We start from the raw sequence: 24,956 nt of genomic DNA, 5'->3' as shown, positions 1-24,956 counted from the left end.
CAGGGACACGAAGCACTGGTTGGACAGAAAGGGTGCTACAGATTTTAGCTTGCTCACTAGGATGAGATCTGGCCCCTATAGCTGTGCCAGTGGGGAGTCTTATTGGGGATCTTGAGAGAAAGGGAGAAACCAGCCCCAGACTGACTGCGATCTCTGTGTGCTCTTAAGGAAAATGGTGCTTTACTGTTTATGTATTTGTTATCCTCTCCTATGTGGACACCACTCACTGGTGTTAGTGGTGAGGACTGAGGTTCCTCGATTGCTGGGCCAGTGCACGGGAGTCACACAAGCTATCAAATAAGGTAGTACAACATGAAAAACCTACCTATGCCTCATTTAACAGAGTATTGAGAAAGGATTATTTCAATTAAAGTGTTTTTGTTTTTGGATCATTTAACAGATTCACATATTAGTACAGGTGCAAAGATAATCCCAGCATCAGGAAAAAGGAAATCTGACACAGATGTCAAAACGGATGATGAATTCCAGTCAACAGGTCAGTATGAGCACTAAGTGCAACTTCTTTATCTAAATTAAAATAAAAAATATTAACCAAAAGTACAATGTCAATAATTTTGCATACTGCTGGGCATGCCTCTCAGCCTCTTAGAGCACGAAATCTGGACAAAGCTATACAAAAAATGGGGAGAACGCCCCAAAATATTTTGCATTAGCATGAATTTTCTGAAGGGTATGAAGTATGAAACTCAAATGTCTGTCCTTAATTTTTTAACTTCAACCCTTAATGATGTGCCAGTGATTTCCCAGAAAAGCACAATTTTATGAGGAAAAAGACCAAAAATATGAGGCGAACATCTGCACAGTTGAGAGGCATGTGCCGGAGTAATGCTAAGGATGTCAGATGCAATTACATCAAACTCTTGCTTCTCTAACAACTGCTTTACCTTGGTTGGTTGGTTTACACATTTACCAGGGGCCTCTCACAACCCACTCCACATTTACTAGGGGCCTCTCACAACCCTTCCTGAAGTCTGTGGTTCCTTTCACTGACTGGCTCAAGGCAGCCATTCTCATTTTATTTATGTGGTTGTCTAACATCTTAGGAATGCAGACAAGAGCCAAAGTAGTGCCCACTCCAAAAAGTAGTAGAGGGTACAAAAGACCTCTATCACAACTTTCTCACTTAAGCCAGTATGAAATTAATCCACAGATGGATGCACGGCGACAACTATATAATGTGCTTCCCTTTTGGCCTAAAATTAGCACATTTTCCAGATGTGGCAATTAAGATGTCTCTGTATATAATACTGATCTACTTAAAAGCAGTGCTTCCTGACCTGTCCATATCCTTTGACAGTGTCCATCACAGGATGCTACATAAAATATTAAGATGCTTATGCCAGGCCACCTTAAAGTATTTTAAAGGATTAAATAGGAACTTATGCACCATGCCTTGCTAAGATTACCATGAATGGTCAAGGTATTAGACAACTTTTACTGTCCATTTTTCCCCAAAATAACCCATTTTTCCAATGCACAAGACTTAATGCTGTGCTACCCACATGTAAAATCATACTGAGGACTCCATCTTCATTTCCAGGAGGAGTCTGGCTTCATCTGAAGAGATGAGGCTGACTTGCAATTTTAGCTTACACCAGTCAGTCCAGAATTCATTGTTTTCAGTTCAGGTCTACAGCTAAAAAGCAAACAGGTTCATTTACTCTACTGGTGGATAACACACACAAAATCAAAGACTTATAGCTTTATATGCACCTAACCTATGGGATGCATTCAATTTATATCAATATAGCTGGCTGGACTTGGCATGCTACACAGTAGTGTCTTCCTTGTCACAAAGTTGTGCCCACAGACTGCAAATGATGCTTATTGTACAATTTCTGAGCTACTACAGTATGGCACTGGGTAGCTTCAAGCTGTTCAATAAAGGAATACTGACTTTGTTTTGGGGGATAAGTATATAGTGTACACACACACACACACACACACACACACACACACACACACACACACACACACCTCTAGTTGTCCCTATTCATCTGGATATGTAAGCTTTCCATGTTACAAGACATAACCAGGTTATCTGTAGTCTGGTTCACAGCCTCTTCTGCATATATATGTGTGTGTGTGATCTTTTCACTAGGGAGGTAGGAAGAAAAGTATTATGTCTGGTCAAAATGGGGGGGCACCATCTGCCTAAAATGGCAAGGTTGCTCTGGAGTGCAACTAGTTAAGCCTCCGTCCTTGTGCCTTCAAAATCCAGAAAGCCCCTACTGCCTCAGGCCTCTAATATTGAATCACACAAAATGCTCTTCAGTCTCCAGTCATGAACATTTGAGTAATAATTTGATGAAAAAAATCACTTCTTCCCAGTGAGATCACATCCAGCTATTACCATGCAAACATGTGCAAGCTAACTGGTCAGGTGGCCAGCCCTACTGCATGTCCTCCCTGTGTTCGAGTGGGTTTCTTCCCACATTCCAAAGACATCCAGTAGGTGGATTGGACACACTAAATTGACCATAGGTCTGATTGTGCAGTGTTGAAGAACAGTGTTGAAGAACAGCCGCAGCAGGGCTAGCCACCCAATGGCATGAACCTTTACTCAAGATGATTCTTACCGTTTCAAAACTGAAAAAAAATGTTGTGGCTAGATGGATACATAATCTCAAATTCCTGATAAAATAACAATAAAAAGGCATGGTACAAACTTTTTGCTACACAAAGCCAAAGGGCAAAGTGGGACACTGACAGGATGCAAGCCCAAATTTAATGAGTTTTTTTATTCACCACATTTGTGTGTCTTCTTCCTATTACAGCAATCTCCCCATTAGTAGTGGGGCATGCATGCCATTTGTTTTTTTTTAATGATTTTCTTCTTTAATTTGGTTGCCAAGTGATGCTACCGGCTGTGGTGGACCATTTAAAAGGCAACAAAGGGGACATCAATTCAATAAAACACTGCATACTTCTCAACCAATGGGCATTAAAAATCATGGCACTGGTCTTTAAAAATGAAAGCAAAGGGTCTATCTTTGTATTAGAAACATATCTTGCAGGCCAGTCAGTGCAGAAGTGGGTGTAGCATCAGTGAGTGACCACTGAAACAGGCATGTTGTGGTATGTAAATGACTGCATTTTTGTAGTGGGCAAGCCTTCTGCAACCCCCATGTGGGCGGTTCCACCCCACACCCTCCACAAATGAAATATATCAACTCCGAGATCACACTACCTTGAGGAAAAGGGCAAAGTATGAACAAACAATGAATATTCGTGCCCCATCTGTATGAATATTACTTTACTTTCACCAACTGTTGAATGGTGGGCGAGGTTTGGACAGGACTTGCTACTGCGCATCCTGCGAGGTACATTTCTAATACAAAGCCCTTCAGTTATTTAACAATGTATGTTACTTTATGAGAAACATCAGTAAATCTTGGAGGAGCAAACCTGAACCCTAGGAAAAAGCATAGCACTATGTGTAAATCATAGCAGCTGGGAAGTATGTGAATTAGTACAAGACGAATACCGCGGGATTGTCTTGCACATACTTCAGTGACTGAAGTGCTTGAATGTCAAGAGATGATGCTGTCCCATGATCTAAAGGTGGGCAAGCCTGGGATTTTTGAAGAAGAGCTGAACCTAGGGTATGGCTTGGCTTGCCTCTTAGAGGCCAATAACAGCCAAGCCAGAACAGGACAGACAAAGCAGTATCTAAAATATAACTACATCTGGAAGTCCAGTGGCAATTTAGAAACCAAAAATATATATATATAAATACATAAAAATACTGCAATTACAGCTAAACAGACATCGACACTGCCAGCATTCACCCAAAATTACCCCTCCTAACATGTTGCATCCAGCCACCTTCACCATGCCCAAGCTACAGGTTTGCTAACAAAGATAAATGGGGAAAAATTATAATAAGCAATAGGATACAAGCACACCACTCTGTATGCAGAACAGGAATGTTACCCTGATTCATGAAAAAATGTTCATGCCCCCCCCCCCCCAAAATCTGGTCTAATGATGACTTAGTGCACAGTAGTTCAACCGCACTTTGCAAGAAAAGGTCAAAACACCAAAGGTAAAAATTAGATACACTGCCTAAGTGGAGCAACAAAGGTCTTGTGAAATGCTGTTTTTTGTTAGTTTTATGTAATAAACCATTTTTCAGTTCCCTTAAGGCAACCCACAGTAATAAAATATCAATATTCTTAACCTTTTTGGGTACAAAATACACACCACCTCTGACTGTGAAGATGCCACAAATATAATAATAATGGCAAACTTTGCTCTCTGGTGGATACTGCCCTCCAACAAACCATATCAGCCATAACTGCCTTTTGCTCTCAAATATGTTATGCCCCCACCCCCCCCCCAAAAAAAAAAGATAGTACCTCTCTGTACACTAACCTAAGAAAAAATGAAAAATGTTAAGGACTACAGTAACATTTTTGCTACTTCAGGTTCTGATTGGTAAAAAATATACTGCCTCTGACAAGTCACAATACGTTTATTTGCCAGCAGTAATTATATGATGGTCTTGTGCAGAAAACTGGACTGCCTTTTTGGGGAAGGGGTGTGGAGGCATCTTGAACATGAAAGCACATGTCTGATGCTTAATGGTGAGGAGAAAAAAGAAATAGCTGCTACAATAATACAGTAATTTCAACATGTTGCTCTTTTACACATATACAAACCCCCAAACATACACTAAGCACCTCTTGGAGATTCACAGCATTAAGGTAAAATCAGGAACAATTGAGAGACAGAGCAGGACTTACCTCAATAAAAAAACAAAGAAACACAAAAGAATTCTGCCAATGCAGTCCTTAGCATTGGTAGTGGTTTCCAAGCTCTCCTGATCTCTCTTTCTCGCCCTGAAACAGGATCTTCCATCTTTGTGGAAACATGAGAGCACTCTGGAGTAAAGGAAATATTGCACCACTCATCCTAAAAATGAGTTGCAAACCTTTTCATAGAAGACTTTCCCAGCTACAATGCCTTGCAATAGTCTTCTCCAAGAAAAATAGTGAAATCTTCTTCCTTTTCAGCACGATGGCATCTAGCGCTACCCTGTCTAGTATTCCGGTCAACCTCAATGCTTAGGTATGCAAACCTGACCCAACAGAAAGCATTCATAGCCTGTAGGTTTGGTACGAATCAGCAGTCAGTAGTTACTAAAAATTGTGATTGCGGCTTGGCTCTTTCTTGCCTCTATAACTTACTGGATCACAAGTCAGAGCCACGCCCATTCATGTGGGCAAGCTTGCCCACCTCTACCATGACCTACTGACACCCCACACACATGCACTGCATCTTTGCCTTGGTGAAGATGCTTTTCTTCAGTATCTTCCATTAAATGTTTCACACAGCTGTACTTTGGATGCCTCATAATTCAACAAGTTTCCGATATAAACTTTCTGCCAGAAGACATCTTACACTAATGAAGCTGCATGTAACCTTGTATTGCGGCATTATTGTTAGGATTATGAACACCATGGGCAAAACAAACATAAAAATATAAATATGTACTTTTTGGTGGAGGCAATTAAACATGCTCACTGATCTGGATCAAAACTTTAAATTTTTGAATTGGTTGTTCAAGATTATGGTAAAACACTAACAGTGTGTGGTACCAGCTGATCATATCCAAGGTACGCTACCTCAAAGCTATGGTAAGCACAAGTGCTGGGTTTCTGTATTACCAGAACATTCACACATTCCCCATTCCTCTCCCAAGAAAGTTCCCATGTGGGGCTTTACTGTCCTCCATAACTCTTAAGTCCATGTCAACAGGAACTTCAAAAAAGGTTGCACTATGCTAATAATCCCCAACCTAAGGAACGGTCAGGAAGGATCATTAGTGGGTGGGGGTGTTATTAAGCCAGCACTATTTCATATTGCCTGTCAATCCCCAGTCATACCAAGTATTGGGTCCTTAACTGGTGAATTACTCTTCAATACACACGTTATGTCCAAAGACCTCCAGAAATAGCATTGCATATGTAAACAATTCAAGCCTCTAAAGCTGAAAACTGGTACTTGCAGTTCTCAAATTGTTCCTAGCTTGCAAGTGTATTATTAGCAAGACAAATCTCTGCAAACATCACTTATCACTTGGCTTTCTCATACCACTATTTTTAATTTGCATATTAAACTGAAAACTTTAACTGATAAGAGAAGATGACAACACAGCAGGTTTCATTTGCTCTTCAAAGAACAGCAATTAACAGCTTTTTGTACTTGATGTAGCACCTATTGTGATGTTTAATAATCAGCATGAAGTACTAAAGGGCCACCAGGAAAAGTGCAAGCAAAGTTAAACAAAATCTTTTTGCATACTTTTACATAACAAAAGGCCTTCTACTACGGCAAGCATCTGTACCAGACACAAAAGTAATAATAATATTCTAAGTTAATTTCAATTACTAAAATCACCAAATACATCAATACTTCATTCCTGCTGGCAAATATTAGTGACACACAAAGAAAAAATAGGGGGTGATATGGGAGAACAGTGGCTCTTTGGAAGTGTATTTTCTTTCTCCCAGTTCCTAGGCTGCAGAAAGAGGCTTAACACAATAACAACAAACAGCTGTAACCACATTCGTGATGGGGTGTGTAAAATGATTACCTTTGAAGTTTTTGAACTGCTAGGGAATCGGCTGTCTGGAAAACACTTACATCAAAAGTGTAAGTATTGTCTAACTTTCAGAACCAAACTGAAGTTAAAAAATAGTGTGGTTCTGGGACACCAACCAACACAAAGCAGAAAGTACGAAAACGGTTTAAAATGAGTACCACAACACCACATCTTTTCTAAAGCGCTAAAGTACTACAAAACAGAGCAATAAAAGCACACTGAAACATAACACAAAATAGTCATATTCGTACCCAGTGGTTGCAACAAACTAAATGTACAAGGTCAGGAGCACAATTTTAAACACGTGTGGACTTGCAAACAAGTGAGAAGGGGTAGCAATGCGGTCTTGTTTCCAGAGTTCATTCTATTGTACCGAGAACGATGCATTTGTGGTAAGGCATTAACGTTAAACAAAGTAAACAAACTTGCAACACACAGCAGATTCTATAATGACAGCTCCCTGTTGCAAGCAAAAAGAGAAATGCTAACTTTGTTTTCTACATAGAAAAACAGCTCATGTCAATGATAATCTAAATTTCTAATATTAGACCCATACCTTTTCAGAGTGAAATATTCCTGTGTTAATACTGCGATTGCTACACGAAGATCCTCGCTTCTTGCCGAAACCTCGTTGCATTTATTTGAAGTTTCGGATATCCATCATTTTATTTATATAAGAGGCTCTTTCCAGTTTAAGGCTCAAAGGACCTCGGTCTATATCCAAATTCAGACCGTAAAATTTGCTTATCGTTTATGCTTTAATCAGCAGTTTGCAATCAGGTTCCCACTTATTTCCATAAAGAAATGACTTTAGAAAACTACATTCAAAAATGGCTGTTAAAACTTTTGCTCAACACACCCAGAGAGAATGGTGCAGACTTGTCTGATTAAGCCCTCCTATAGGAGGAAGTGGCCTGGCTGCTCCTCTGCTAAATGTCTGGAGTTGTAATTAACAAACCATTACCACATCATTTCCTCCCAAACTGAGCGGCACCAATTCACATAGCAGTGGCCACCTGGTGGGGGCTGCAGGGGAGGTGGTGAACATCTGCTAGAGGAACAGCGCGGCATCACCAATAGGATTCCCGTATTACCTGTCCTCGCTCCAGAAGAAACGAGTCGTGCAACTTATTGTAACATTGTAACAATATGCAGTCACTAACGCTCCAAATATAACATGTTAACTCTTCTTTTATAAGAGCTGTAATAGTTTGTAGTCTGTGTCTTTTTATGCGGGGTCAGGTATAGGATCATACCTCTGTCAAATATCCAGAAATTAGCAAAACGTGCAGATTTTTTTCTCATAGTTTGCGGAGACTGTTCCTTTGAAAATTTGCGGGTTTTTGGCAAACTTTTTGTGGAGTACAGTCAGGCATGTGGTTTTTCAGACTTCACATCCTTCACAAAATGCATGCTAATGCCAAGCTATCATTAAAAAAACTTTTCAGTTTATAAATAGCAGCATTTAAAATCTTTCCATGGTTTTGGTTCTTTGGCCAACTATTATTTTTGCCAGAATCTCAACTTTTGTTCTCAAGAATTCTGGCAAAAATAATAGTTGGATATATGAATACTTTTTTTGTTTTTTAAACCGGGGATTACAATTTCATTTCCGTAAGGTTGCGGACGGATGTAAGATAAGTAGTCATCTATATTTATGTCATCTTTGAGGATTCTGATTAGTAACAATACTAGAGACATTTTGAAAACCACTTTCTGGGGGGGGGCGTCCACACTCAATAAATGCAAAGCAGAGAAGTACTTTTGGAAAAGACTCACCAACTCAGCAGAGCACAGAAACAATGCGGATGGCAATTAATTTACTTGCAACAAGTAAGAGATGAAATCAGTTACCGTGCAAAACACACGGGATATTGGGGAGGACAATCAGACTTTGTGCAGAGGGCATACCTCTCAACGTCTTAGCACAGAGTATATATAGCAGAAGGCACTCCTGTGGCCAATGATTAGGCTAGAGATAATACAGTGCTACCAAGAACGTGTTACGGCTGTACTACTGTGTAGCCGCAAAGAACTAAAAAAGTATTGTTCTTATCAAGACACCGTCGTTACAAATATAAAATATTTATAAAACTGTATAAATGCAGGTGAAAAAGTTGTGGTGAAGTCAGCTGCTTTTTGGTCCCTGTTTTAAGAAACGGTTTAGTGTGTTAAGTTTCCAGTTTTAACAACTTCAGCACAGATACCTATAGATGTTCGTAACATCAACTATATATTGTATCTTTCGGTTTTTCCCGGTTAGGGGTCGACACAGCAGAACTCCGGTCCGCTAATGATTGGCGGTAGATTTTTACGTACCGAGTTGCCAGCCCTGACAGGTACGCCCATTCACGCATGTCTCCACACAGAAGACGCTTTAGCTGAGAATCGAACAGGGAACAGGACAACGTCTTACTGTGAGGCGACAACGCTATCGCAGCACCACCACCTACGCGCGCGCGCACACACTAGATATGCATGTGTAAATATAATATCAATAGAGCATCTCTCCCTAGGCTTCTACTTTCTAATACCCAGATGGATTCTCCAGTAAACAAATGCAAATAAAATAAATAATTTCAAATACCATACTGTCATATGCTGCATTATATAAACATTAATTGCTGGAATCTGTGTTCTGAGAGACTGCCTTCCAGACTATCTGCAAATATACAGAGCTGAGTATATATTTTTTGGTTATAGAGTTTATTAATTGTTGCTTAGATCTGCGTTGAAACTGTTGTCTCCCTGTTCTGAGAGACTGATCTGCAAATATACAGAGCTAAGTATATTTTTTTGGTTTTAGAGTTTGTACTGTTAGTTGTTGCTTAGATCTCTGTTGAAACTGTTTTGTCTAAATTTGGTGGCTTTTGCAGTTGCCCACCCCACTGTAGATTTGATCTGGGACACTCCCTCAGTCCCATCACTTTACCACATTCTACCTAATAAACTCTTTCTGCACTTGCTTTTAGTCCTTTTTAATTTAATTGCATTTTTTAAACTGTGTTTGGTCTAATATTGCTACATACTCAAGTGTGCTAGCTTGCACTGCATGTGAATTGTTTTTACTGCTGTTTTTGCTACTTTTCTGTAAAATAAAAAAAAAAAAAAACTGAAAGCCTGTTTCTACCTTTCCTGTAACTAGTGTTCCAGATACAGATTTGCTGTATCCAGGACTGTATGTAAGCTTCTCAGCCTCCCAAGCCTTTCTGTGTTGGAGGGAAGCCTTCTAGCTTATCAGTGGGAGAGGTAAGCAATATAGTCAACCTGTCTACCACATAAGGAGTGGTTCTGGCCCAGAAATTGTAGTTACTGGCCATTTGGGCAATCTCTTCCATCTCTCTCAACTTTCTGATTTGAAAGCCTGCATTTGCACTTGTTTCTGTCCTGTAACTCGCCTAGTGCAGATACAGATTCTTTTTTTTCCCATAATAAATCTTTATTATTATATTATTTTCATACATCATTAAAAACAAGAACAAAATTAAAAAAAAAAAAAAAAACTACTAACTAATATCACTAACCTGCCATCACACCAAACAAATATACAATATTTACAAGAATGCTTCCATGTGAAACATTAATAATAGAAGAAAAACAAAGAGTAATTAATAACATTTCAAGTAATAAACAGTTTGATTACAAAATTCTCTCCAAACATATAAATAATTGTTAATACCTTCAAGGTAAAAGTATTATGCTAGTATAATATTAAATATCTGTTCCCAAATTTTTGGATTATTAATATTTTTATTATGCAGGTTTAAAAGTAGTTTATGAGCTAATATATGCCTTATTGCCAGAACTCTAAAGTTTTCCCATGATGTTTTAGATGAGTCTAACCAATTCGTGGGTATATAAAGCTTCATTAATAAAAAAATATTAAATATAATACTTTGTGATCTAGGGAGTTCTTTCAGGGGAATATGCAAAATCATAAATTTCCATGACAACGTTGTACTTTGGTAACCCATCTTCTGAAGTTGACTCTTAAGGGAATTCCAAAGCTTGTATATGCATTTACAGCTCTAGAACATATGAAGAAGATCAGCCGGTTGATTCTTACAATATGGGCAGGTTGGAGAGTTTTTAGAGTTAAATTTATGCAGGGTAAGGCATGTATAATATGCATTATTCCATATCATCATCTGGGTATATATCAATTTTTGAAGAGAAGTAGATTTGATGGGCAAATCAATTGCTTTTAATATAATACTTTTGTCTGTCAGTAGGATTTTCTGTTCCCAATAGTTTGATAACAAAACTTTATCATGAAATCTAAATTCTTTAGTTAATTTATTTGTTGTTGTTATATATTTAATATCCTGTTGGAGAGCTTGCCACAAATCAAAGCATTTATTCACAGCCTCATCTTCAGGTTTAAAATTTTTAAAGTAACTTATAGCAAGTTCTCTAATTTGTCTTATAATAACAAGATAATTTTTAGGTAGGTTAAATTCTTGTCTTATTTGGTTGGCCGAAAATTCAAGATATTTATAAATATCAATCAAAGTTAAATTAACTATTAATGGAAACTTTTTAGGATCAATTAATTGATTATTCAATTTTAAATTAGGATTATGAAAGGGTTGAAAAAACATCATATACTGAACCAGATCTAATGCTTGAAATAAGTCTTGTAAAGAAATTATGTCCGTTTTAATGTGTTCAATAATCCCATATAATTTCAAAATATCTTTACCTAAAACAGGTATTGCTTTTGGATTAATATTCAACTTTGAAATATATTTATAATTCAAGATCACCCAAGTTGGTGTCCACTTAGTACTAGTGATGTCATAGTTGGCAATTCTTAGAATTCTATTAGAGTTTACGATTAAATAATACATTTCAAAATTAGGCAACTCCAGTCCTGCTCTATTTTTTGGGATCATTAAGTTATCATAAGAAATCCTGTTTTTTTTTGGTTCCCAAATGAATTTAGCCAATTCTTTATGAATTTGTTTAAAAAATGTCTTCGAAAGTTTTAATTGGGCTGACCTGAAAATATATAATAACCGTGGTAATACATTCATTTTAACAACTGAAACTTTTGCTAATACTGGCAGTCGTAAATTTTTCCACCTCCCAAAATCAGAAATTATTTGGTCCCAAATTGTTTTAATATTATTATTGTAGAAGTCTTTATTATCTGTAGAAAATTCAATACCTAAGTATTTAATATTTTCTTTAAATGTTACCTGCCCAACCAAAGGTAGTAGCAAAAAAGGTTTAGGTGTTTTTAAAGGGAAGATATTGTTTTTTTTTTCAAGTTAATTTTATAGTTAGAGACTTCTGAAAAGTCATTAACAGCCTTCAATAATTTTTCAGTATCTGATATTGGAGATGCACAATAAATGTTAAGATCATCGGCAAAAGCTGCCATTAATATTTTGGTTCCATAAATTATTGGGACATTATGATAGACATCCTGCTTAATATATAAGAACAAAGGTTCAAGATAAGCAGATACAGATTCTTAGTTTTAGCACTTAAATTTGCTTATTCATGCTCAGCACTTGTTCAAAACTTGTACACACAAAATAAGATACTAATTACTATAGCACTCAATCCTCCTCATTACCTAGAGGAAAACAGTTTTTATACTTACTTTTCTCACTTGCTTAGAGAAAAACAGCTCTTGTACTCACTTTCCTCACTTATCTAGAGGAAAATAGTTTTTTATTCAGGCATGTCCAAGGGTCAGCTTCCAGTGTTCTCTCCTGTCTATCTGATCAATCTGGGCATCTTGAGGCAATGTAGAAATTGCCTCATGTACACAGACAACCCTCTCCTCCTACCACCCAACACTACAACCTGTGAGGGATGCACTTATCTAGCCAAACTGGAGATAAAGCTCTCTCCAACCAAGACTGAACTTGACAGTCATGAGGAGAAGGTAAACATTTGCACCACACCACACTCCTCACATAGTCTCACTAAATCTACACCACCAAAATCCACACATAGTAACACAAAAACATTTGCGGAGGCTCTCAATAATAATCTGTCTGAGCAACAGAGACCTCCAAAGCAGAAACGCAAGCAACCTCCATCCCCCCACACAACCCAAATGACACATATCCCACAGACTCAGTGTGCCACTCAACCATAGCCAATAAGGCAAAACAACGTACCCAACACACTAGTCATAGGTGAATCTATAGTCAGGCACACTGATGTCCCACTCACCAGGCTAAATAAGGAGAAGGTTACTGTCAGCCTGCTGGGTATCAGGATCTGCCACATAACTCATGCACTCAGGATACTCCACAACAAGTACAAATATGACTCTGTCATTGTCCATGTTGGTGTGAATGACCTGAGATGTACCTCCCTGGACTACATGAAAAGAGACATGGAAGAGCTCTCTGAAATTGTAGCCCAGGCAGATATGACTCTAGCCCTGAGTAGCATTCTGCCATCACCCCAAATGATACCGCAGTACAAGGACAAAATGATTGACTTCAACAATTGGCTAAGCTTCTGGTGTCATTCTAAGGGGATCCAGTATCTGTCTGCTTGGAGTGATATGGTCGACAGACCACGAGGCTTTGCCACAGATGGCCTGCACCTGTCGCCCCTGGGATTCCGGATACTGGCTAAGGCTCTTGCTGCCCCTATAGTGCCTTTTTTATGCAAGGTTCAAATAACAAATTCACCACCGTAACAGGAACAGGCAAGCAAAAACTAAGGGTAATGCTACTCAATGCTAGAAGTCTAAATCTCAAAATGCACTCACTCAAGGCACTCCTTAAAATGGAGAACATCGATATCTGTGCAGTGACTGATACCTGGTTCAAGGCTCCAGAGAGCACCCCTGCACTACCAGGCTATAACTCATACCACACTTTTCGGCCATGTAACCTGGACCAAAACACCAAAGGCGGAGGTGTGTCCATATTCATTAAGGATATCCACACCTCCAGGCTAGTTACTCAGCATAATGCATCCGAGGTTATCCAAGTGCGACTAACTCTGGGCAAAACCGCAATCCAAATTGTAGCTTGCCACAGATTCCCCCACCATGCCCCAGGATTCCCACTCCTCTTTTCTTGATGTACTGGAAAATATTAGGGGTCAACCAAACATCCTAATAATGGGCGACTTCAACTACCCCACCATTAACTGGGAAAATTACTCGTGTACCAACTCCTTAGCTCAACGCTTTCAGGAATTCATAAACTCCAATACCCTGGATCAACTTATCCAAACCCCCACCAGGGGCAACAATATCTTAGACCTAGTCATTACCAACATGAGTGACCGGTGTTCCACACCTGATTCAACTCCTCATTGGTCCAATCCGAACATAAGCTAATCACCCTTGATATCCACATCCTGCCCCCACCCCCCATTAAGGAAACCACTGTAAATAATTTCTCCAAAGCCAACTTCATGCTTCTTAAGACAGAAGTGGTGAACTTCATGACACCCATGCAGATGGGCAATACAGTTACTACTGCTGAATCCTACACAAATGCACTCTATAAGCACTTACACCAGTGCATAGCTCGTGCTATCCTAAACAGAACCAAGATGCTATCCTCCAAAAAAAGGAAGCCAATCTGCTGTTCCCCTGCCATAAACAAACTGTACAACAGAAGGAAGAAACTGCTGCAAAAGAGAGTAAAATCCCATGAGTGGAGGAGCTCCTTGGTCAGCCTCAGTAAGAAGCTGAGATCCCTTATAAGATCCTCCAAAGCTAGCTACGAAAACAAAATTGCCACTAATTCTAAGGACAACCACAAAGCATTCTATAGCTATGTCAAGAATCTCGATGGCAACACCCAGATCTGCTCTGAGTTACAACACAAAGGCACGAAAATTACAGAACCAACTGATATTGCCAACATCCTGGCAGATAGGTTCAGTGCTAACTTTACACACCCCCACCCCCTAAAGGGCCCATATCTATACAGGAAGAATGCAGAGTCCCTGTAATCACAACTATGCAGGTAAAACCTGCACTCTCTAAAGCCAAAAACATAGCATCCATTGGACCGGACAACATCCCAGGCTGCATTTTACACGAACTTCAGAACAAACTGGCTCCCCACTTAAGCATCATGTTCAATAATAGCCTCACATCAGGCTTTGTGCCCACTGAATGGTGCACAGCAACAGTTATCCCATTCCACAAAGGGGGAGCCATCACTGATCCCGGTAACTATAGACCTATTAGACTGATGAGCCTGGTCTGCAAGGCCATGGAATGTATCATTGTGAAACTCATAAACAAAGACATTGGTAACCTCCAAACTCTGGATCCCACCCAGTTCGGGTTTGTGAAAAGCAGATCATGCCTTCTGAACCTGATCGAGTTCTTTGAGGCAGTCACCAAAGCCGTAGATGAGGGTAAGGTGGTTCACACAGCCTATCTTGACCTCGCCAAGGCTTTCAACACCATCCGCCATTCTGGAATTATAGCTAAACTCACTAAACTGGGTATAAATCCCTACATCACAAGATGGGTTGCCAACTGGCTTACTGACAGAACCCACACTGTAAAGGTTGCAGACTCCAAATCTGTCCTCAAAGCAGTGACAAGTGGAGTACCACAGGATTCCATCCTAGGACCTCTCCTGTTTGGTATCTACTTCTCTGAAGTACAGGCTAACACAGAAGGCCTCTGGCTAATGAATTTTGCAGATGACTGCAAACTAGGAGCCATAGCCAAGTCCCCAAATGATGTGGACATCCTACAGAAGGGCCGCGCTGAGACAGATGCCTGGTGTCAGAGCCATGGCCAAAAAGTGCAGTGTCATCCTCTTTGGTAAAAACTCTGTACCCATGAACTACCACATAGGCAGCAATCTACTTAACACCGAATGTGTGATAAGAGACTTTGGGAGCCAGGTGGACAGTAGTCTGTCCTTTGATAGTTCCATCACCACAGTAGTCAGGAAGTCCTTCTATGTGGCACACCTCATCATAAAAGAGTTTTCATCCAGGAAAAAAGAGGTCATTGTTTCCCTCTACTCGACACTCATTAGACCCATTATAGAGTACAATGCCCCTTTTGGAATGTACCTCACAAGACATCTGCAGCAGCTGGAAAGGCCACAGAAGTACCTCACAAAGAGTATTACTGGCCTCAAACAAATGACTTACACTGACCGCCTCAAAAAACTCTAGCTTTACTCCATAGCATATCGCCTACTCCGAGGTGATCTCTGCCTAACATATAAAGCTATGTCAAACCCAGAGCTGTTGGACATGCTACACCTAAAGAAATCCCAATCCCTCCGAGCTACACGCTCTAGGGACCTAAACCTTGTCACCACAATAAACAGGACACGCTGGAGGGATAGATTCTGCTGTACTTCTGTATAGTCTGATTTGTAAGCAGTCCTTTCTTTCATGACCTTTAAAATCGCTTTTACCTCCTCTCTAGAAACTGAAGCCATCAATTGTCTCCTTTGTATGACTGTTAACCCAGGCAGCCCTAGCTCCAGAAAATATTGAACAGTCTCATTTTATTCTGTCTGATAATTTTGTTTCAGCTTATGCAACAGGTTATAGAAAGCAATTTAACACTGTACCATGAAAAAAAAAAACTCTTTCTTCCCCATGGTGGGATGAACAATCTCAGTGATTAGTCTATCTGCCTTTCAGTACCTTACCTGGGCAGCTAAGTTTTGTTTTTCTTTTGACTTCCAGGGAATAATTAAGAAAACTAAGTTTTATAACCCTGGCTGCATAGGACATTGTTATTTATAAAAAGTTATCCAACTGATGCATAAGAGTTAGGAACTGTTTCCCATTCAACATCTCCTTCTTTGTCATCATGTGCCTTGTCCTCCCTTTTTTGTGATAATTATGTAAAAATAAGTCTTATTTCCACATTCCTTTTTGCGTATATTCCAAATAATCTCTTCTAGCTCATTTACATATTGATTTCTCGTAATTAATTATATCTTCCTACAGCCATCTATCAATCTGTCCTCTGGATCTTTATAAGACTGGGCTGTACAGCTGAGCACTTACATATTAGGGGTCTATATTACAATGTCGAAAGACAAGTTCACTGAACACGTCTTTATCAAGACATAAGTATCGACCTTTTGAAATGCTGAATGGCCACTTCAGTGAATTTTTTCTCAGAGAGAAAAAATCAATTAGACGGCATCAGGGATTTGCCCTTTTCCCCACTGTAGTGCGATCTTGGAGTTAGTATATTTAGTTGGAGGGGGGGGCAAAGCCCCCCACTATGTAGGGTTTGAAAGTTTGGTGTGTTTGTGTACAGCCAAGGGATTTTTTTCCCCTGGGAAAATATTTGCTAAAGTGGCCATTTCGCATTTCAACAGGCCGATATTTACGTGTCGATAAAGACGTGTTTAGTTATCTCATCTTTCGACATCGTAATATAGACCCCATATTAGAAGGCAGTAGTCTGAAAGGGAAAAACTCCAGTTGGGCCTTATCAACTATGTAACTATGGTCCATGGAAACAAATATTTTACATATGTAAAGAATGATTTATAAAGATAGCAGAAGTATACTCTACCTCTGGCTGCAACATATCATCACTAGATCACTGAATTCCATTCCCAGAAAATATCTAGCTCATTACAGGCAAGTCCGTCAACCCATGGCCGGAATGTGCCTCATCAATGTTGATAACTGTATTTCTGCCATTAGAGTGCATGCCTCCCTAAAGGCTATCCACTTCCTATTCATAACAGTGGCCTCTTCTCTACTTGCCCTAATGGGAATATGCATGCAAATCAATGTGACGATGAGATCTTCCTCATCAACCTTTGCAAGCTTCATAATGTCCAGCCATGTCATCTAATAACCCCTTGAGATTTAAAGACACCCATTTTAGGGAAAAGTTGCAAATATCTCTCCTCTTCCTGTTTTTACAATGAGTATAATGGATCTCATTATAACTAATTCTGAGAATTTTTTTTCTTAGGTCGACTAAAGTGTATTTCTGGTAATGTAAAGTGTGCCAACTTCATCCTGTTAGTATAAGTGAGATTCTTAGCATGGTTAATAAGAGAATTTAAGATATTAACCTCCCAAGACAAAATTATGATATATAATAATTTACCCATATAACTCTTTTATTTATTCACTTACTCACATATTTATTTCCTTTGTTAACCAGGGAAATGATTTGATTGTACACACTGGACAATTTTCAGTCATGATTCAGGCCAAATGACAACAAACAGACAGCATTATTTAGATAAACAAAAACAAATGATATAAATATAACAAGAACAAATTATATAAATTTTAAGTAGCAAACAAGATACGTACATAATCATTGCCTCAGCATTTTATTTATCCTAAACAAGTATAAATTGCATAATAAAGCAGAGCAATAAGAAAATCATTCACTGAGAAATAGAGCAAAATTATAGTTGTTATAACAATGAGAATGACAAAGATGAAGATGAAGATGATAATTACAGTTATCCTCCAATGCATTCCATAAGAAAACAAATGCTTACAGATTTTCAAAACTGTACCAGTAGCCTTGGAATGAGTTGCTGATATGAAACATATGACAAAACAATTACTAGTCCTGTAAGGGTATATACACATATTATGGATTATTTGCAGATGTTGCTTACCTGAGCTCACTAGGACAGCTGCAACTGTATCTGCAAGGTAAGATTCTAACAGTTTGCAAAATAGTGAAAGGCTGACAGTATTTTATACATTTTGGGGTAATGGATTCCAGATGCTAGGAGCAATATTAATAAATTATTTATCTGTGGCAGCTAAGGTAAAATGGGGGTCATTGCAATTGGAAGCTTCCATGGCTTCAAAAATTGTAAGTGGAATTTCTAATAAAGGGCTTTTTTCTAAGTAGAGGGTAATACCTATCATTTGTTAGTTTAAAGATGAGGTTACTGAGTCAGAAATTAGCCTGAGCCTCCACTGCTATTCATCTAGTTTTCTGCAAGGTAACACACACCGAAGCTGACGATTATGGTCCGTAGCTATAAATCTTGGTGCTTTATTCTCTACAGTTTGCAGTACAGCTGTATTGTGTGGAGAATGATGTGCTGTAATAGACAAAACAGTCAGTTTTTGGTAAGAGTGCATTAATTGCAATTGTCCATCTAGTTTCTAAAGATAAAATATGACATACTATATATGAAGATTTCAGTTGGATAAAATCTTTAGTAATTTTCTGAACTGTGTGCTTGCTGAAAGAAAAATCTTTGGTTTAGGATAATGCCCAGATACTTTTGAGAGATGGTGCAAGGCATGGAAATGTTATTTGGATCCTTAATTAGCATTCATGTGGCATGAACAAGTATTTTATGTGTCCCAGATATCATAGCTGTTGATTTGTTAGTAATAATATTCTGTTTTTTGTTTACATACCTAGTTTCAAACAGCAGAAGAATAATTTTGTAGATCTGAGTTAAGTTAATTTTTGGTTTGTGAGCATTCAATAGGACTAAGTCACCAGTGTATGGTAAATTATCTATGTTGGGTAGGTATTATTGGCAAGTCATTAATAAGAAGAGAGGAAAAAATTGGTCCACATACAAAACCCTGTTGTACATCTTTTGAGGTATTATTAAGGTCTGAGGAGTTATTATTTGTGTGAGCTGCAAAGGTTCTTTGATAAAGGTTACTATCAAACCTGGTGGTTTACTAGCAATACTTCAGAGCAAAACCCCAATGTTTTTTAGCTTGATCATATGCAAAGCGTGATTGGTATTTTGAAATGCTTGTATAAGATCTAAAAATATTGCTCCTTTCAGTCCAACTTTTTTCATATTATGATATATTTGGTCAACTGGTTTCTATAAGGTACTGATGGCACTCTGTTTGGGTCTGAAACCATCTTGTCTGTTGACAAGTACTTCGCATTTGTAATGTATTCCAAGATTTGATAATATTCAAGTTTCTTAAAAACTTTCTGCCAGTGGAAACATACTTACCATTTGCTATAATCCTTAAATAATGTTAGGTAATACACTTAAGGGGGATTAAGAGTACATTGGAAATGAAGCAGAGACAGGATTTTGGAGAGGGTGATGAATAGGAATAAAGCCAGTAACTAGGAAAGTGATAAATGTGGGATTACAGAGCAATAATTATATTTGTGAAACATGACATAACAAGAAAATGTGTAAATATTGGACTCTTTTGGACTTTGTTGAACTTGTAAGAGACTCTAAAGCATATGACCTACTACACACCATTAATGTTTGTAAAATTACTAAGGCGAGGGAAAGAGGAGGTAGAAAGTAAACTGTAAGTAAAACAAAATCTTTCCTTAATAGTACTATTTTTATACTGCATGATTTTCTTTGCATGCCCTAAAGTAAACCTTTTTTCAGTTATTTTTAAGTGTAATGGTAATGCTAATGTGAACAGGTGCTCCTGTTTCTTCTTTTTATTTCTCCCTTCTTTTATCTTTCTCCTTGTTCAGCTTTAAGAAATGTAGGCACTGTAATGTAAAAAAAATAGTCCATTTAAGAGAGCATGACAAAAGAAAAATTAGTGTGCTTTTTCTCATTCTTGCATAGGAGAATGACTAGATTAAGGCCCTTAGCTTGATGTAGTAACAACCTTTAAGAGAAAGCAAGTAAATGAAAATGAATATTAAATATTATAATATATTTGCCAGGGAAACAAATGTATGCTTAATAGCAATTCTGTATCTGGTCCTCGTGTGTCCAGGATACAATCTGATAAAGAGAAATGGTGAGTTGATAATGTTCTCTGAAAGCATTCAAGTGTTTACTCAGCTGGGAGAGCTATAAAGATAAGACAAAGCCAGACGACACCTAGTTGAAACACAGACTGAACCATGCACCTTAACATGGAGAACATTTCTTTTAAGTGAACTCAAGTCTGTGAGTATGGCTGTCAGTTTTGAACATTTGTTCCTATTAGGAGTATAAAACTTCAATATTTGAAGATGTGCATAGTTTTGGATATTATTATTAAGTTAATAGGTTCTGGGGGGTATTGGGGTGTGTTTTTTGAGTTCTTTCAATAAAATAAAAAGTTTTGTAAGATGTGACATAGGCTCAAATGGATATGACAAGAAACAACTGTATAAAAGATCGACCTGCCAAACAGTGTACGCATTTAACACAAAAGCTGGAAATGGACATTTAACAAAAAAAGCTGTTATGCAAAAAAGGTGGGAATAATAACTTTTTAATGCAATGATGCTTTTTGCAATGTATTTAAATTTCAAAAGTCTCACAGATAAATACCAACAAGAAAGAGTAGTGAACTATATTAAAATGTAGAGTGCAAATAGCTATGCTACAGGAGACAGACTTGGAAAGAACTGAACATGTGAATTTGATAAAGAAAGGTTTTCAGGATAGTTATTCAGCAGAATATCTGGGACAAAGGAAAAGATGAGTACTTATATTAATTACAAGAGGAGCTCCTATAGCAATAGAAGAAGATAAAAAAAAGAATAATGGTAGATTTGTAGTACTAAGGGGCTACTGGCAAGGGAGGAGGATTACACTGGCATGTATTTATATTCCACCTAAAACTGCTATAAATAATCAGCTTTCAGCTAGGAATATTACTTATAGCTGGGGACTAGAATTTGATTTATAGCAGTGAAGATGTGTCTGGGGGCCCAGAAGGGAAAATATAGCAAAGGAGGGTGGATTTTTGAAGAAACTTATAAAAATATTTACCATGGAAGATGTGAATTCAGTACTAGGACATCAGAGTGAATTTATATATTATTTCCCAAGATACAAAAACTTGACTAGGCTAGACAGAGTTTACATTTCACAGGAACATGTGCATTTAATTGAAGGTCTTGATACTTACCCAATAACTATTTCAGGTCATACACCAATAATAAATGTCAAGAAAACAGCAACTGTGGCACAAAGTATAACTCAAATTCTCATAAAATACAGCTTCCAAGTTTCACACGGTACAAGCAAATATTCCTTTATTAATAGGTAAGTGCATTCACCACTAACTGTGGCTTCCTCAGACCATATGCATACTACTAACTGACAAAAACAGTCTTTAAATACCCTCTTTAAACTATTAACATCCATTACATTCAAATTCTCGTTCAACAAATGAACACTGTTCTTTCACTTATACACCTTCAATGGGTGGGATCATCAATTGAACATTTACATAATTTAAAAACATATTTACTATAAACACATGTTATATGGCATTTAATTAAAAAACATTTCAAAACTTTTAAAAATCATTCCTTAAATATAATCATGCTACATGGTCTCACATAATTCAACACATTGCACATTCCCCTATATGGTATACATTTCATTATCTCAACACAACTAAAAGTAAATGTAAACATTAGTATTTCATTATATTTGAATACTTTGCACTTACATCATGATGCAGTTATGTAAAAACATTCTATTGAGCAATGCTGTACAGCTCATCAGTGTGCTTTTAAGAAATAAAAAATAATAAAAAGTTAAAATAATACTCTTTTAATTTTACAATAAGCAAAAATAAGCCAATCAGTGCTACTAGTCCACAAAATCACTCGAAAAAAAAGCACTGTTACTGCATATGGATTCGAAGTACGTTTCCTTTATTGTAAAATCCTTAAAACCAGTTGATTGAGCGCTTTCTTCCCTCTTAAGCAATCAACTGGTTTTAAGGATTTTACAATAAAGGAAATGTACTTCGAATCCATATGCAGTAATAGTGCTTTCTTTTCATTTTACGCTAGCTATATAGCGTAAGCACGTCAAACCTATGCTCTGCACTATCACCATATTCACAAACCATTTAGGGTAACCAGTTAGCAAAATAAGCAGGGCAGCCACGGTGGTGCAGCGGTTAGCATTGCCGCCTCACAGCAAGAGGTTCTCCAGTTCGATTCTCGGCTGGGGTGCCTTCTGTGCGGAGTCTGCATGTCCTCCCTGTGGTCGCGTGGGTTTCCTCCGGGTGCTCCGGTTTCCTCCCACATTCCTAAGACATGCAGTAGGTGGATTGGACACTCGAAATTGGCCTTAGGTGTGAGTGTGTGCGTGTGTGCCTTCTGTAGAAGGTTGGGTGCCGGGCTGGCAACTCGACACCGTAAAACTCCACTGCCAGTCATGAGTGGACAGATGATCTGCTGTGGCGACCCCTAACCGGGAAAAGCCGAAAGAAGAAGTTAGCAAAATAACAAAGTATATCCAGTTTACTGTGTATGCTTAATCACTCATTCCAGCATAACTTACATTCACTAATGTTGCATCATCATGCACTTAAAACAAATAAATTAAACTATTTCTTCAAAAGCCTCATTTAAATACATTAAATTCAATATACACCAATAATAACTAAAATAAAAACACAGGGCAATGAAATAAAAATGAGACACTAGTGCTTTCCCACCTATCTGTTGAAAAAAAGGAATTTAAGGAATGGGTAGTGAAAATATAGCTAGGGAGTGGGATAAAATTAAAGTGGACTTTAAAATAGGGTGTAAATAAAAGAAAGGGAGATATGGTTAAGAACTAACAAGAATTATTTAGAGGGAATGATAAATGTTAAAGTATTGCAAAATGGGGGAGTCTCTCAGAACAAAAAGATGAGCAACTACAGAATGCTACACAGAAAATAAGGGATTACCTGGATAATATGCATGAGATTAGAAAGTTTGCTGTTAAGTAACTGTTTTTTGATTATAACTCTAGAGCACAAAAGCTTTTAGCACACTGACTCAGGCAACAGAATGTAGAAAGGTCTTTCACCAAGCTTAGGGAGCTAGTAACAAGGAAGACAACAAGAGATCCTGTAGAAGCATTAGAAATATTTCAGAAATTCTATGAAAGTCTGTATAAAGTAGGGAACTATGTAAATCAAGAAAAAAGTATAAATGGGGATGTTTATGGAATAATTAAATATGCCAAGGTTAGAGGTAGATGAGGCTCAATATTAACAGTTAGGATAGGAGGAGATGAGATAAAAATTGTGATGTATAACCAATCTATAGGAAAGTCCCAAGGAATAGATGGTATTCCCTTGGAAGTTTAGAATCTAGAAGGGAAAAACTGATAAAGATCTGGAAGGTTTTGTGCAACAGTATTTTAAGAGGAGGAGAAGTACCAACATCCTGGAAGAAAGCAGTGATAGGTGTAATATCTAAAGAAAGTAAAGATCCATCAGATCCAGCTTCATACAGGCCCATGTCAATACTAAACCATGACTATAAAGTGTTTTTGTCTATAATGGCTAAATGAATGGCAAACGTGATGCCAAAATTGATAGATATAAGTCATTGTGGTTTTGTGGAGGGGAGGCAAACATTCAGCAACATTAGGAGAACATTTATGAGCCAGAAGAAAGCAGAATGTAAGAAAATATCACTGTTGTTGTTGGTTCTTGATGCAGAGAAAGCATTTCACAGAATAAACTGGGACTTTATGAACTGGGCAATGGAAAGGCTCACCCAGACTCTGCTACAGTTTGCGGTGAGGGAAAGGTTAGTTTGCTTTTTATTTGTTGTATTTTGTATTACTTTGTTACCTTTTTCTATTTTGTACACTGTGATTTGTTTTCTTTACACTGTGTTTTACTTGTATTCTGCTTTTAACTGCATACTAAAGCTTGAAAAGAGACCACAGCTCTATCTGTTGTGAGTCAGACATAAATTTTTCCCACCCTGCCACCCAGTTACTGTTGTGTTCTTAAACACCACCATCTTTCTAGTTGCCTGCCCCTTATGTTAATTTGACCATATATCTCATTTCCTCTCTTCTTTTACTGGCTGGTGTGACTAAGCACAAAATTATCATTTTGTGAAATCACTACCCTTCAACTATTTAAATTTATTAGCCATCCGATTGTATTCCATAGTACTAGAATACAAAAGTGACCCCCCCCTTTCAATCTATATTGCTCTTTTAAAAATAGTGACTCGCCACTAAAACCTAAATTTTTAGACAGGTAAAACTTAAGTTACCTACTTTCACATCTAACTCCTGTAGTGCACACTGCAGTGTTTAGGATAAACCATTTTTTTCATCTTACCTTTAAGCATTTATTGCAAGACCACCAGTTATTGGATAGCCCACTTTCTGCCTCTCAGTAGTCATATTGGAATTAGTGTGAATGTTTTCTCCTGGTGAGAGAAGGAGTGCAGCTACATTATTGTCTGAAGACTGCTGATCACCAGAAAGCTTAATAGCTGCTTTATAGATGACAGCTTGGAATCTGTGCTTATATTCTGATCCTGATGAGAGTAGGAGCAGAGTGCATTGATTCCTGACTCTTTCTGGTTGGAGAGTGAGTATCTGTACTTAACGTACCTGATTGGTCTGGTTGCTATTTGAGGCATCTACCAGAAAAAGGCTACAAGCCTGCAGACCCTTGCATC

At 38.0% G+C, this 24,956-nt stretch overlaps 1 protein-coding gene across 1 annotated transcript in view; it reads right to left on the bottom strand.

Moving 5' to 3' along the window:
- ACVR1 (activin A receptor type 1) overlaps positions 1-7,768 on the bottom strand; it is a 1,150,873-nt gene extending 1,143,105 nt beyond the window's left edge. The window contains exon 1 of the mRNA XM_044074769.1: positions 7,188-7,768. The gene's annotated coding sequence lies outside the window, so the exon portion shown is untranslated. The remainder of the gene's footprint in view (positions 1-7,187) is intronic.
- Between the last annotated feature and the right edge of the window lie 17,188 nt (positions 7,769-24,956).

The sequence above is a fragment of the Protopterus annectens genome, chromosome 6.part0, assembly GCF_019279795.1.
Source record: "Protopterus annectens isolate FY-2018-M chromosome 6.part0, PAN1.0, whole genome shotgun sequence".
NCBI classification, from domain to species: Eukaryota; Metazoa; Chordata; order Ceratodontiformes; family Protopteridae; genus Protopterus; species Protopterus annectens.
This window is presented reverse-complemented; position numbering and strand designations above follow the sequence as displayed.